The sequence below is a fragment of the Carettochelys insculpta genome, chromosome 6, assembly GCF_033958435.1.
Source record: "Carettochelys insculpta isolate YL-2023 chromosome 6, ASM3395843v1, whole genome shotgun sequence".
Taxonomy (NCBI): domain Eukaryota; kingdom Metazoa; phylum Chordata; order Testudines; family Carettochelyidae; genus Carettochelys; species Carettochelys insculpta.
In genome coordinates, this window is record NC_134142.1 from 31618482 (window position 1) to 31632412 (window position 13931).

General features: G+C 46.7%; 1 protein-coding gene across 2 annotated transcripts in view; it reads left to right on the forward strand.

The window, feature by feature from the left end:
- Positions 1-591: 591 nt before the first annotated feature.
- Positions 592-13931, forward strand: part of TC2N (tandem C2 domains, nuclear) — a 49353-nt gene continuing 36013 nt past the window's right edge. Inside the window, exon 1 of one of the 2 annotated variants that reach the window (XM_074996610.1) lies at positions 592-810. The gene's annotated coding sequence lies outside the window, so the exon portion shown is untranslated. Of the gene's footprint in view, positions 811-1277; positions 1452-13931 lie in introns of those variants that run through there. The other variant, XM_074996609.1, reaches the window with a different exon arrangement.

Here is a 13931-nt window from a genome sequence, read left to right on the forward strand (position 1 = left end):
TCTCTCTCTGGGAAGTGGTCTAGCTGCTGCCACACGGCCCAGTGACCCACACACAGGTGTGAGGGTTACAACAGCACCCGCAGCAAGCAGCCTCCTCCTGGCCTCCCCTTTACCCCGCCCTGCCCCCACTCACCACGCAGCGCCAGCGGCCGCCCGCTCTGCTCCTGCGCTGCCTCCCGGCCCACTGAGCCATGGCTCTGGGGGGGCTGAGCCGCTCCGTTCCCAGCCCCCCGTGGAGAAGGGGAGCTCAGCAGAGCTCTGTGGATGAGTGGAACGAGGCAGCGACCCCCTGTTGCAAGTGATCCCCAGCTGGGCCGGTGGGAGGGAGCCCGCGGTCAGGGTGGGAGGAGAGTGGGTCCCATGCCCGAGGGGTGGGGCCGGGAGCTCGCAGCTGCCCACACAGCCACTCTCCCGCTCGGGGCTGCCCCCTTTGTGAACGTTCAGACCTGGCCACCCTAGCCTTGCCCCCGCCCCCAGTCCGGGGCCCGAGCCCAATGTCCCGGCCCCGGGCCCGGCCCCACGCGCTCCCTGTGTTCGGTTCGTTGCGCGCTGCAGGGAAGCGAAGCTGAGGAAACCCGTGTCCTGAGACTGGACCCTGTGAGAAATCCCGCCGCGGGCGCGAAATGCCCGGGGAACCGGCTCACGCCGCCCGCTGCCCGGCGGCAGCGGCCCCAAGAGCGGACGCTGGAATTGCCGCCCGCCCGGCAGGGCTGCGAGCGCGGGAAGTTCCGCCCCGGCCGCAAGTCGAGGTGCGGCGTTAGGACCCAGAGGCCAGGCGGCTGCCGCCCGTGCCACGCCGGGCCCAGGCAGGTGAGCAGCCCGGTGCCGGGGAGAAGAGCGGAGAAGGCGGCGGTGCAGCCGGCAGAGCGCAGCACCGGTTCTAGCAAGGGCCGGCGAAGGCAGCCCGGTCAGTAAAGGCTTGGCGAGGTCCGGCAGGGAACCGCACGCAGCCTGACGGTAGCCGGGGCAGGTCCAGGAGCTGCGCGCCTAGTGTGGGTGGCAGGAGCTTTGCGGTGGGGTTGGGAGTCAGTGAGGCTACAGCCAGCTGCGTCCGGGAACGGGGGCAGACCCTGGGGTAGGTATTGAGGGCTAGAGGGAAAGGTGCTAAGAGCAGTGGAGTGACGGACGCACACAAGCCACTGAAGGTCAGCTGTGTGCCGAGGGGCGGGGCCAGGACCAGTTGTGGGCCGAGGGGCGGGGCCGGGGGCGGGGCCAGGACCAGCTGTGGGCCGGGGGGCGGGGTGGGAGAGAGGCTGGGCGGGCAGGTTCGAGTTCCCCTGTCCTGCAGCATGGCGAGGCAGCCTCGCGTCTTGCCGCCTGGGTCCCTGCGCACCCGGCCGACGCCCCGGGCTCTGTGAGGAGGGGAGAAGTTGGTGGTGAGCGTCCCGCAGCAGCCTGGCCCCAGCCGGCAAGGGGATGCGGAGCCGCGCTGCCCAGGGCGGACTGCCGAGGTAACCAGCCCGGGCCGCGCAGTGGTGTCGGGCGGGGATCGGAACCAGGACCGAGCCGGGTTTCCCAGCAGGGCAGATCCGCCAGCGGAGCGTCCCACCCCCCGTCCTCTTGTGGGCCCCTTCTTAAGTCTCGCCGGTCGTGGGGCTCTAACGCCCGCGGGCAAAGCTGGATCTTCCCAGCCCGGAGCCGTCCGCGCGGGGCGGGGAACTCCTTAACTCATCCCCGGTCGGTTAGCGTTCGTGCCTGAGCCGCCTCTGTGCTGTGCTTCAGACAGAGCCTCGAAAAGCCTAGCGCAAGCGGGGACCCTGCCTGCTCTTGCCAGGTGCAGCCAACGGGCTCTTCGGCAAACCGCAGAAAGGAGGTGGCCAGGACATACCTAGCAGAGGGCGCTCAGTGTGAAAACCCCACGGTCCCTGGGGGGGGCTCCAGAAACAAGGCAGAGTCCCCCCCTTTCCTTTCATCCAGTCATTCTCCCGCAGACTAAAGTGGGGCTCTGCAGTTTGCCAAGACCCGTAGTACTGTACTGCACACCCCCAAAGTCACAGCGATTGCTCTGTGCTCATGCTGTGCCTGGCCACTGCAACAAATGTTACCCCAGAGTGTTTAGGAAGGGAGTGAGGAGAAATCCTGGCTCTGGCCAAGCTCTGACTGGAAGGATGTGGTTTGTTGGTAAATATTAAGAACTGGTTAGGGTGTGCCCTGACATCCAGGTGCATAAACCTAATACAGATTTAAAAAACTAGAATGCAATTTTATCATTCCATCCTGATATACACAAGGTGTCCATGCAGGGAACACAAACACCCCTTTATGTGTGCTTAACTTTACATACCCGAGAAGGCTCACACCTAAAGTAACAGGGGCACAAGTGTCTGCAGGATCTGGGCCTTCATTTTAATAACTGAATCTCTGTCACTTGTGCTAATGGGACAAAGGTCATCATTCTGTGTACCTTCTGCTGGCAAAACGCGAGTGTAAAAGTTAGTAATAATGAATGGTCTGTTCATTCAAGGTGCTGAGTGTCCACAACTTCCAGTGATTTGAGTTGGAAGTCAAATTGAGTCAATGGAACTCTCCAAGGGGTCATCTGTGTGCAGCAACTTCCAAGATTGGGGCTTCAGTTTTTATTAGAGTATTAGTTTTCAGTTGGCAGTGTCCCATTAAGAATCTGCTCCCAACAACTTTCCCTCAGGCTGCACACTGCCAAGAATGGAGGTGGATGATACATGTTAACTACATTCAGCTACAGAATCACTTTGCATAAATTATGTTATAGTCCTAGTCCCTGTATTCAGAACTCTTACACCAAATCACTTACTAAATCATTATTGCTGCATGCTGTGGTTTGTCTTAAAATAAACCAAGTAAACCAACGCTAGTTGTGATCAAAATGTGAATGGGCATTGTTCATTCTTGAGCTTAGATAAGGAGTGCTGTAAGTGACAAACTCACTTACAGAGGAACTCTGTGCAGAACTGGTGGGTCATTAGCCAAACCACAAACAAAAGTAGAGTCTAGTCAACTGAGGTACCTCTCCCTTATGAGCTACAGAACAGTCCTCAGCGTTTACTTATTCACAGTATTTACATAGTACATATTTTTGTTTTGATTTTACGTATGCAGTGTCTTTTAGCCCTGGTCTATTAAAGTCCCAGTGTCATTTGTGAATTAAAAGTGGCTTAAAAACATGCCTTTCTGAGGCCAGGCTATACTTTTGCTAATGCTTTCTGTACTCTTGGGTTACTGGATATGGGCAGGCATGCTAGTCATTAAAATAGCACTGTGAGAACAAAGGTTGGTTGTACTGAAGGCAAGCTCTTCTTACACCTTAATTTAAGCGTTAGGCTTGCTGCCATAGAGAAAGCAACAAGTTCACTAGTCAAGAATGAAAGGGCAAATATTGTGGCACTGAATCACCTTTAACTTACACCAGTATAAATTGGCAGTAATTTCTCTGAAGTCAATGAAGTTGTAACAATGAGAGGAAAACTAGGTCCTGGACTTTCCTCACTTGTAAATCTAGTAACCAAGAATGCAGAGTTCTTGTGTTAAAAGATTTCCTGCACTCTGGCTTAACCTGTTAGTATTGTTTTTTAACTTTGTCTTAGCTTACTTGATTGATGTAAACACTACCGTCCCTGTTAATGGGTTTTGTCCCACCATGAACAAAACCACTCATTCCTTTGTTTTGTGTTTTTTTTAATTTGTATTTAGTTTTGCAACCTACTAAACAGTATTTACATCTCTTGACATGTCTTAACTTGAGTATATATCCGCCCTCTGTTATTCCTCAGACACACATCCTTAACTCCCCCAGCACAGAATTTGGGGCCTGCTTATTTTGAAGTCAAAGGCAGCTCTCACTGCCTTCTGAGAGAGCATATCTGACTGTGTTAAATTCTGTTATCCTGCCAGTGAATAATGTGCTCTGTTTCCCTGCAGTTTGCGTCAATGCCATCTCTGCTGCCAGTCATCTAGCTAGTCAAAGAATTGTTAATGATAATAGATGTTGATTTTTACATATATAGCATGCATAATTATAAGTGTGCACTGTGATCCTTAGAGATCCCAGTCATGGGTTGGGGCCATTTAATGAATTCTAGATATGTTATGTGAATATGAGAGGCTGTGGCTTGAGAGAGAGAGATTACATTCTGAATAAGCATCTATTTGTGGATTTCCCAAAGGTCCTGAGCCTGCAAACAGTCATGCACAGGCGTAACTTTACTAATAGGAGTAGTTCTATTCAACTCCAAGATTTACTAGTGAATATGAGAGTAAGTTTGTATAGGATTGATGCATAAACTGGGAAGAGAGTAGGATGCCAGTTTGGTTAGATCCTATCCTATCTGTACTGCATTATTTCCTAGCTATGCCAGCACATCAGCACTTACAAAACTAGGTAGGACACATCTCTTCTGCTTAAGATGTGTTTGTCTGCCTGTCATCACTGCTAGGTTTTACTTTAAATCAGTGCTCAAACCTCCTTTGCTCTAAATCAGCCATGTCTGAGTTGCGGCCAGGGGGCTGCATGCAGCCTGACTGATTTTTTTTTTTTGGCGGCCTCGAACTAGATGTCAATAAAACTTCTAAGTGTGGCCCACCTGTCACATACCATTTTTCTGGCATGCATGAGCGGCGGGAGGTGGGACAAAACCAATCCTTGCTCCTCAAGCTATCCGTGTCCAGCACATGCATATTAAAACCCTATTGGCTCCCTGCCCTTCATGCATGCGCTGGACCCAGACAGCCCGAGGAGCCAGGATTGGCATTTGTCCTGCCCCATGCCACTTGTGCTTGTCAGAGGAGGGTGTGTGAGCACTCTGAGGAGAAGAATGGTGAAACCCATGTTGGCCAAGGCAGAGAGGGGCATCTGGCTGGGGCAGCTGCAGGTAGGGAGCTGTGGGGTAGGAGGCGGAGCAAAGGGCAGAGGAGCACAAGGCAGAGCTATATGGGGAGAAGGTATCAGGGGTGCAATGCAAGCCTCACAGGGCATAGGGTTGTACTTTGAGGGGCAGTGAAAGCCTCAAGGACCCAGGGGTTAGTGCATGCTGGGGGGGACAGCACTAAGCCTCATGGGGCCTGAGAGGGCAGTGCAATTGGGAGTGCCCTGTAATGGGGAGCAGTGCAGGCCTCAAGGGGAGGGGCAATGGTGGCTGCCCTGCAGTGGGGGGAGTACAAACCCCAAAGAGTCTGAAAAAGGAGGGTGGGGGAGAACACAGTGCAAGGGTAGGTTGTAGTGGAAACCCCAGAATGTCTGAGAAGGAAGTGCAGAGAAATTGGCCAGGGGAGGGGAGTGTGTGTTTCTCATTTGGTGGAATTGAAAGGAAATATCCTTGCCGGACTTTGGACAGTAGCCACAGAAGCTGTGAGATCCTGACCTGGTCCCTCTCCCCATCACCCTGTGCCCCACTGGGGGCCACCCAGCACCTCTTTCCTCTCTCCCTGTTTCCTCTGTGCAGGAAAAAAATGCCAGCCCCCATGAGCTGAATCCAAATTATTATTCCATCTGATGCACTGGCTTCATTCATTTGTATTAGCCAGCTGCACAACTTATTTCACTGTACATTCTTGCCCAAGTCAGCGAGCATAACATTGGCCCTGGGAGCTGAAGATATCAGTACAATAACCCCAGTGGTACTTTCCTAATGTTGTGTTAGGCACATGGATAATGTACCTCCAACAACATTATTAAGGCCATAACCCCAGGGGAAGGAGAGTGGTTTCAGTACATTTTAAAAACATAAAAAGGTTTTAAGCCTTATGGTGGCACACTATATAACATCACTTCCTTTATACTGGATATTTCCTTTATAATGTGTTTGGAGCGAATATTGCATGTTAAAAATTGACTCAGATTTATGGCTATTATGGTTTTTGGGCCTTTTAAAACTTTAGTCATCAGATAGTTACTAGGAGTTGGATTATGGCTGCATGAAAGATCTGCAGGTGCAATAGTGACTTAAAAAAGAGAGTGATTTGGAAACCAGCAAACATCTGCTCATTCATCTCACGGGAGGTTCCTGTTGCTGCAATCTTCCCCACCCCAAAAGGGCTTTCTTCAGTTTGGCAGGACACCCTGTTGAAGACTTAATGGCGTACATTTTAAAACAGATTTTCACACCAGATTACAAAGGGAGACATCTGAATTAGAATTAATTTTCAAGTTTGATACCTATCCCCATGGACACCAGCAAAGATGTCAATTATCTTATGCATTACAATAACAATTTCCCCACCTTTTGATATTCAAAGTGACCGCAGGCATCCCACTTAATAGACACTCGCAGAGGCTTTTTTTCTCCTCCCCACCCCCCACTGTCATTCCCCCCCATCTAGCTGATGCATCAGCTTTTTTTTTTCCTTTTTCTCTCAATTATCAGTTATTCTCTAGATCTGAAGAAGTGGGTCTCTCCCACAAAAGCTCATCACCTAATAAATTATATTGTTAGTCTTTAAGGTGCTACAGGACTGTTTTTTTTTTCTAAAACGGCTGAGTTTAAGATGCTCTTTTCAGTTTTTTTCAGTTACTTTGTCTCTCTTCAAAGCACACTGGGATGGGTTCTTCCTTTCTTGTGGCTATTGAGATGCAGAATGGGGGTAGGGGTCGGCGCAGAGTTGTCATTTTGGGCCATGTCACAAGAACAACTGCCAAAAGTTTCTTTCCCCCTTCTCCAAGTGGTGTCTTAAGAGCCAAGGCAATTGTCCCTACAGCTGCAACAGTTCAAAGGCAGGCCTGCTCTGTTTTATTTTCCTTCAAGGAAGTAGCCAGAAGCAATTGCAGTTTTACTTTGTGCCTTATTACTATGCTGGTGGTCTGTTCCTGGAGTCTATGCCCAGCTATGTTGATTTGGAGTGGGTGCGTGAGGTGTCTTTCCCAGCATACGAGCTCTCTGCCCAATAAAGCAGCTGCTAAATCCATGGAGGCCGGAGCTAGATTACACAAGTGCTTGTCCTGCAGAGTTCAGTTAAAGGCCCCCAGGGAGAGAGATGTGTATATAGATCTTTGTACGGGCAGAAACATCCGAACAAGTCCCTCATGGCCAAGCATGAAAGTCAGGTGACGTTGGCTTTTCTGCTGCAGGCAAAGTTCCCTTCACAGGCCACTAAATCCCCTTAGCTTCGGGCTAACTTGAGATTTCAGGAAATTCCCACAAGGAGCCCTCAAAGATTTCAGAATGCATAAGGCATTCATTCCTGGCCAGCTGGAAGTCTTGGGTTCAGAAAAATTACTGACCATTTTATGTTTTGTAATGCACTTCACACTGAGTTGAGAGTACCATAAGGAGAATTTAAGGCACTGACCATGGTCTCTTGGTGCACAGATGTTAGATGGAAAGATAGAGAAGCTGGGTTGTTACCAAGTCTAGGATTTGAGGCATGCTAGTTCAGCTCTCTGGCCTACCACAGACTTCCCATGTGACGTTGGCCAAGTCACTTAGCTTCTCTGTGCCCCTCTATTAGATGAGAATAAGAATACTCTTCTACCTCCACAAGGATGTTGAGGTACTCAGTACCACTGTGATAGGGGCTATATACATTCCTAGGATGGAAGACAATGCACATCTTTTGGGATACCTGTCTATAACTAGCATCTGGACCAGCATCTGATGAAGTGAGTCTGTGCTCACGAAAGCTCATGCTCAGAACTTTTCTGTTAGTCTATAAGGTGCCACAGGACCCTTCGTTGCTGTCTATAACTAGTATTTCCTGCTTTCCATTCCTGCACCAGCTGGAGTATCACCCTCGTAGCCAATAGTAGGGCTGCATAGCTTCCTGCTTTGCTCATTGCCCTCTTGAATAAGAGCCTTCTATGTCTCCAGGGAATTTGCCTCAGATGGACATATGACAGCCTGTAAAATTGAACAAATAATTACTAGCCTGTCTCTACCCACCCATTTTTTTTTTCCAGCACTGAACAAGGTGGAGGCAAGTTGAAAAGCACTGTATTGTCTCAAAGCAAACAGCTCCCCACATTAGTCTCCCATCGCTGTCTGACAATACATGTCCATCGTCCTGATCGCAGTGTATGTCTTCCAAGCTGCCTGACAGTCATTCCAAAATGGCACTGGCAAAATACAGATGCCAGAAGAGGCACGATGGAGGTTTAACACTACAGGCTTATCTACCCTACTGCAGAAGATCATCCTGCTCAGGGTCGATCTTCTGGGGTGTGATTTCACATGTCTAGCTTGGATGCATGAATGTGAGCTCTCAGGTAGCAGTCAACCCCATACTCCTCACAAGCAGCAAGGAGTAAGGGAGGTCAAAGGGAGAAGCTCTCCCATCATTCTTCTATATAAACAGACAAGTTAGCCAAGAGCAGATACATTGATTTTAGCTACACAATTGGCGTAGATAAATTGCGTATCTGTGGTCAACTTTCTAGATTTAGTATAGACATAACTCAAGTGCCAGAATTCCTGTTAATTCTAGTAGGCATCCACCATGCGCTGTGAGAATACTGCTGTCCACAGCGATGAGGCAGAATGCTGTACCATGGGATATCTGCCCAGAATGCTTCACTGTTAATCTGAACAAACATGGAACTGAATATGGAATGATTTATAAGGGAGGCACCTTACACCAACATAACAAAGCATATTTGCCTAGTTCAAAAAGAGGCGACATAAAAAGCACCACTGACATTAGTGCAAACTAGAACTTCATAAATGACTTATTTATAGTGCCTTGTATACTATACAGTGAAATATCAGCACAATATTTATAGCCCAGTTGATGTATTTTACAATATGGTAAAAAGGAGAAAGCCAGCAACTCTTGGAGTGTTCTATGATGTTTTTCTTCTATGTCTGATTTTTGTAACCATGTTGTTTTTAAGGGAGGTGAAACATAGAGGTATGTAAGATGCCTCAGACTCCTGAAAGGATTTCAGTCATCTGGAAAGGTTGAAAGCCACTGCCGTAGAAATTTGCTCAGAGTAGGGTTATAGAAAGTCTCTTATTGAAGGATTCCACAAGACCTTCTTTAAGAATATTTCTATTTCTTTTGTGTTGCTGGACAAAGTATTGCATGACATTGTCCATCTGGAATGATGTGGATATTTTAAATGAGGCCTCTGGGTTTGCTAAAGAAATGGAATGCTAGCACAGGGAGTGTAGTATGTGTAACCAGCCTGTAATTTTCAGTTGCCTATTAGCTCTTTCTCCATAGTGAGAGATTATTTGTATAATATACAACTACTAAAGACTACTTCCTGAACAAGTGCTCTTCTGCTCTTTCTCCACCTTGGCTGGCAACCTGCAAACAATGATGCTAATCAGTACTCTGCAGACACTTCCTTAATGCCAGCAATAAAATGCAGGACAAACCCGTTGGTTATGAATACATCTTCAAGTTCAGTTGAATTTTAGCTGTGGCTGTCTACCTGGATGGACATAGGAGTTAGTCCCACCTGAATCTGAAGGCTTTCTGAAGCTGGTAATGGAGGAATAGGGGACATTAAAGATCAACCTTAATGTCAGTGGAGTCATTGGGCCAGGAATGAGAGTGAAAATGACTGTGTCCTGGTAGTTGGGACATTCGGTTAAGATGTGAGGAAACCCATGTTCAAGTCCATGCCCCAATGATGCTTTTATTTACATATAGTGGAACAGTCCAACAGGGACTGTTGCACCCAAGGGACTGACAGTGGTGCCTTAAATATTGAGTCTGTTCTGGTCTGGCTATGGTCTGAAGAAGTGGGTCTGTCCCACGAAAGCTCACCTAATAAACTATTTTGCTAGTCTTTAAGTGCTACTTGACTGCTTTTTGTTTTGATAGTGTATAGACTAGCACAGCTTCCTCTCTGTTACAGTCCAACAGGAGAGTTGGAAGGAGTTCTCTGCCAGAATATCTCCTCATCTGATGGCTAGTGTGCTTGCTAACAGAGGGAAACTCAAGTTTAAATCTCTTCTCCACATCAGGCTGTGGGTGCGGGGGAATTGAACTTCACACTCCTCCTCTAACCATTTCATCTTATCCATTCTGGCTGCTATACTTGCCTCATTGCATTTAGCTCTATATTGCTGTTCCACCCTCTCAGAAACATCCCTTCCAGTCTTCAATGCTCTCCTCTTTTGGGCCAGCTTCAGTGTCTCCTGCATAATCTACTTCTTATTGATCGTCTCTTCTTCTGGAACTGTCTAATCAATTGTTTCTTCTATTGCCATTATCAGTTAGTCATACTGGCATCAGATTGTCTTACGATCAGCACATCATCACTCATCTGATCAACCCTCCTCCTTCATCCAGACTTGGGACTGGCATGGAGCCCCTAGAGGCTTCATGGCAGAGTTACACAATTGACCTGTATTATAATAGATGGTCAGACTAGATGATCATGATGGATCCTTTGGCCTTAAAAGCCAGGATTCTATTTTAGGTGAGGGTTATCCCCTTTATGATAGAGAAGCATTCTGGAGAGGAACATCTAGCACCTGGCAGAGAGGAGTTTTGTTTGTTTTTAAGTTTTGAGGAGAGGAATTGACAGTAGAAACGTGGCACGTGGGCTCCATGCTGGTTAGGAAGAGAAACAGAATGGTGGACATGCTGAAGATGATCAAAGCTACGTCCTGCTGCACAAACTGGGAAATGCAATTGCTTGAATGCCCAGGAGAAATATCTTTGCAATGAGTCCACAAAAGAATCCTAAACCTGTCCTAAACAAAAACCTCTGGGAGCTCTAAGGACCTTCACATCCTGAATCACTTTCTTCTTGCCCGCTCCAGCCTTGAAAACTAAATTAAACAAGGATGTTCCCCCTCCTTCCTCTTCTGACCCAAAAGTTTGCTCTGGCTGATGCACCACAGAGTGTCTGGCACCCAGGCATCTGATAGAAATATGTAGTTGGGAGTGACCTGGCAGCTGCTCAGCAAGCACAAAAGCAACAATTCCAGTAGGTTAAAGGCTGAGGTAGCCAGAGGCCCCGTGTTTGCTCATTGCACAATATTAGTAACTCTTGCTGACTTGGGGGAGTGTTACTTCTTTCCTTCCGTAAGACAGTAGAGCCCCAGCAATGAATCTGGTCTAGATGGTCAGATCTACATCACACAATCAAGGGCATCCATATCCAGTATTGGGTATCCTCAATAAAAGAGAAGCATTGATGAACACAAACTGCCACGTTGCTGAAGACTAATAGTCCATCTAGTCCTGCATCTTGCCTCTGACAGTTGCTTGTAATAGATGGTTTATGGGAAGGCACAGTACCCCCAGCAACATTATGCACTAACCTAAGCAAGTGGGACACTGCTTCCTCGTCCCAGGCAGTTTAGTAGTCTGTTTACAGCATGACCTTTTATCCGAGCAAGCGTAACCATGGTTTTTTTTGTCACTCACATTTAAATGGGAATTTTTAAAACCCTGTTATGCTCTTTGCCTCAGTGTTGTTTTGTATTCATCTCTACACCTAATGTCAATTTCAACTTTGACATTGTGCTCTAGTATAGATGCACCTCTGGATGCTTCCATAGAAGCAGTGTCACTACTAAATAAACAAGCTATCCAATTCTAATTTTTAGAGCAATATGTTCGCATCATGGGACAATAAAAGATCTGACATTTCTTTGTGACCATTTATAGCCTTGAATATTTATACTACATTCAACTATTTCCAAACCTGAGTTGAAAATATCTGCTTCTCTGTCCAGACACTTGTATTTCATGTCTTGCCATTAGAAAGTATCTGGTAACAAAGTTTTTGGTATCCAGTTTATCTGATTTTTTTTTTTTAAACTTTATTTAAAATTTCTATCTGAGAAACTTAGAAAACATTAAGGTAATTATCTTCTCTTGTCTAAATTTAAAATTGCTGCAATTTTAGTCTCTGGATTGTGTGTGGTTTTAAAAATATTCTTTCAATCCACTTTAATGTTACAGAAATAATTGGATTTTCTGTTTGTTAGAAGATCATCTCTGAGTTATACTGGATGATCCAAAGGTTGGCTGATCGGGGAAGATTCATATCAAGATGTTCTGTGAAGACAGGTTAAGATTTGTGGATAAGGCATTGGACAGGCGCTTGGGAGGGTTGGATTCAGTTTCTGCTCAGCTGCAACCTTTCTGTATGATTTTGGTCAAATCATTTTTTTTTCTTCTTCTGTAAATTGGAGATAACACTTGCTTTCCTCCATCTTTTGTCTCTCTTGTCTATTTCTGTTGTGAAATCAGAGCAGGGAATCTCTATATGTATAAACCGCACAAAATGGGGGCCCTAACCTTAGTGACAGGAAGGTCAAGCAAGTTAGGATTCCTGAGGCTGACAAAGTCTCTTTTCAGTGCAGTGGGACACATCAATCTCTTGTGTGTGTTTAACAAGTATTTCTGCTAGTTTATTTTCACTGGGGCTAAATACAGATTGCACCTCATTCGTATGGTAATACAGTAATGACACTGTACTGAAAAATTATAAATAGATCCTGGCAAAGGGTTCTGGTTTACAGAATCCTTCCTTCATAGCCAACACCTCTAAATTATGCAGTACTTGATAATTATTAGAACCAATAAGGACACTGCCAGCCTACTTCCCCCAGGATTTTTTTTTCTTTTTAAATAATCCGTCTGTCCAACAGGACTGAACTTCAGTACTGCCAGTTTGAAGGAAAAAAAAATCCTGAGTCAGAACCTTTTAACATTGAGACTTTCCTCCCTTCTCAAAAACAAAACCCCCACAAGATACTTTTAAACAAGTCCATGTGTATTTTTAGCTCCCTTTTTTTTTTTTTGACTTCTCTCTTCCTTTGCTATGGTGTGAGAATATCAGATTGCGAAGTTGGACTTCAGTACCTACACAAATATATACCTCACTCTCTGCAGCTGCTCAGATTGCATCTCCCATCCTCACCTATTTGAGAGGGGAAGAGCCATCCATTTCCTGTTATTGTCTGGGACTTCTCCATCCGGGATCAACCAGTAGACCCCTCCACTCTTCTACTTGCACTGGCCCCTCTCTCTGCTCTCGGGCCATACATGAAGGCAGGACAAATAGGCAGGATAGGTTTGTGTCCTCAGCCCCAAGATATTCACACACACAGCTCTTCCTGCATGCCACAGTCCTGAAAATGGTGGAATAAAAGGAGCTGCTCACATCATCATCCTACCATGGTGTGAAAATATTATAACTTGCAATCAGTTCACAAGAGTTGGCAACATTTCCTACCGCCAGGCTGGGAGAGTTTCATATCAGATCTGCATCACTATTCTCTGTTCCCTACATCTCCTTGCAGCCCATTCACCTGGAATTCCATGATCAGTCCCCTCCATTGTCTGCATATTCCTTTGAGAGCCTCTGCTGATCCTCACAGCCCTGATGTCCTGTCTAGCTCTGTGAACCTTGGAATGGCAGCCATTTTGCCTGTAGGCATGGTTTCTATCTCCTTGAAGAGAGTGGGAGGTCTCAGCCAACTCTGTCCCTGGCAGCCTCACTTCCAGGTGTGGACTATAGTGAAGTGGCAGACATCTTGCTGTCTTTAGCCCCTTTGGCCTGAACACGTATGCAATTTGGAATGAGAAGATTCATGAGTTGGCAGTGTTTGAGCAGGTTTTCATGAGAGAAGTTGAAAACATGCCAATATTGCTAGAGTCCTGCTAAAATGTGAGACTTGGCAATGCTGCAAGCTGTTAAAGAAATCTCTCTCCCATGGAACTTCATAACCACTAGATGCATAGAGTCAGTGACAGTTGTGCGGCTAACTCTACATGGCTCTTTGAAAATGTCGGAATGAGAAAGTAAGTGCGTTGTAGACTGGCAGGTGAATAATTTTTAACTGAGTCTTACTTTCTAAAGTGGAAAAAAGGGGCTGTAACATCTGGATTTGAGTGTGAAACCTTTCACTTTACTCGGGGTATTTTGTTTTTCAGCATAAGCAAGGCACGTTTAGAAAAGGCCATCGGAAAGCCTTCAATATGCTTATGTACTATGCTTGTGGCATAAGCAGAGGCTTAAAAACTGCACCCAAAATATGCCACCTGCTTTGATG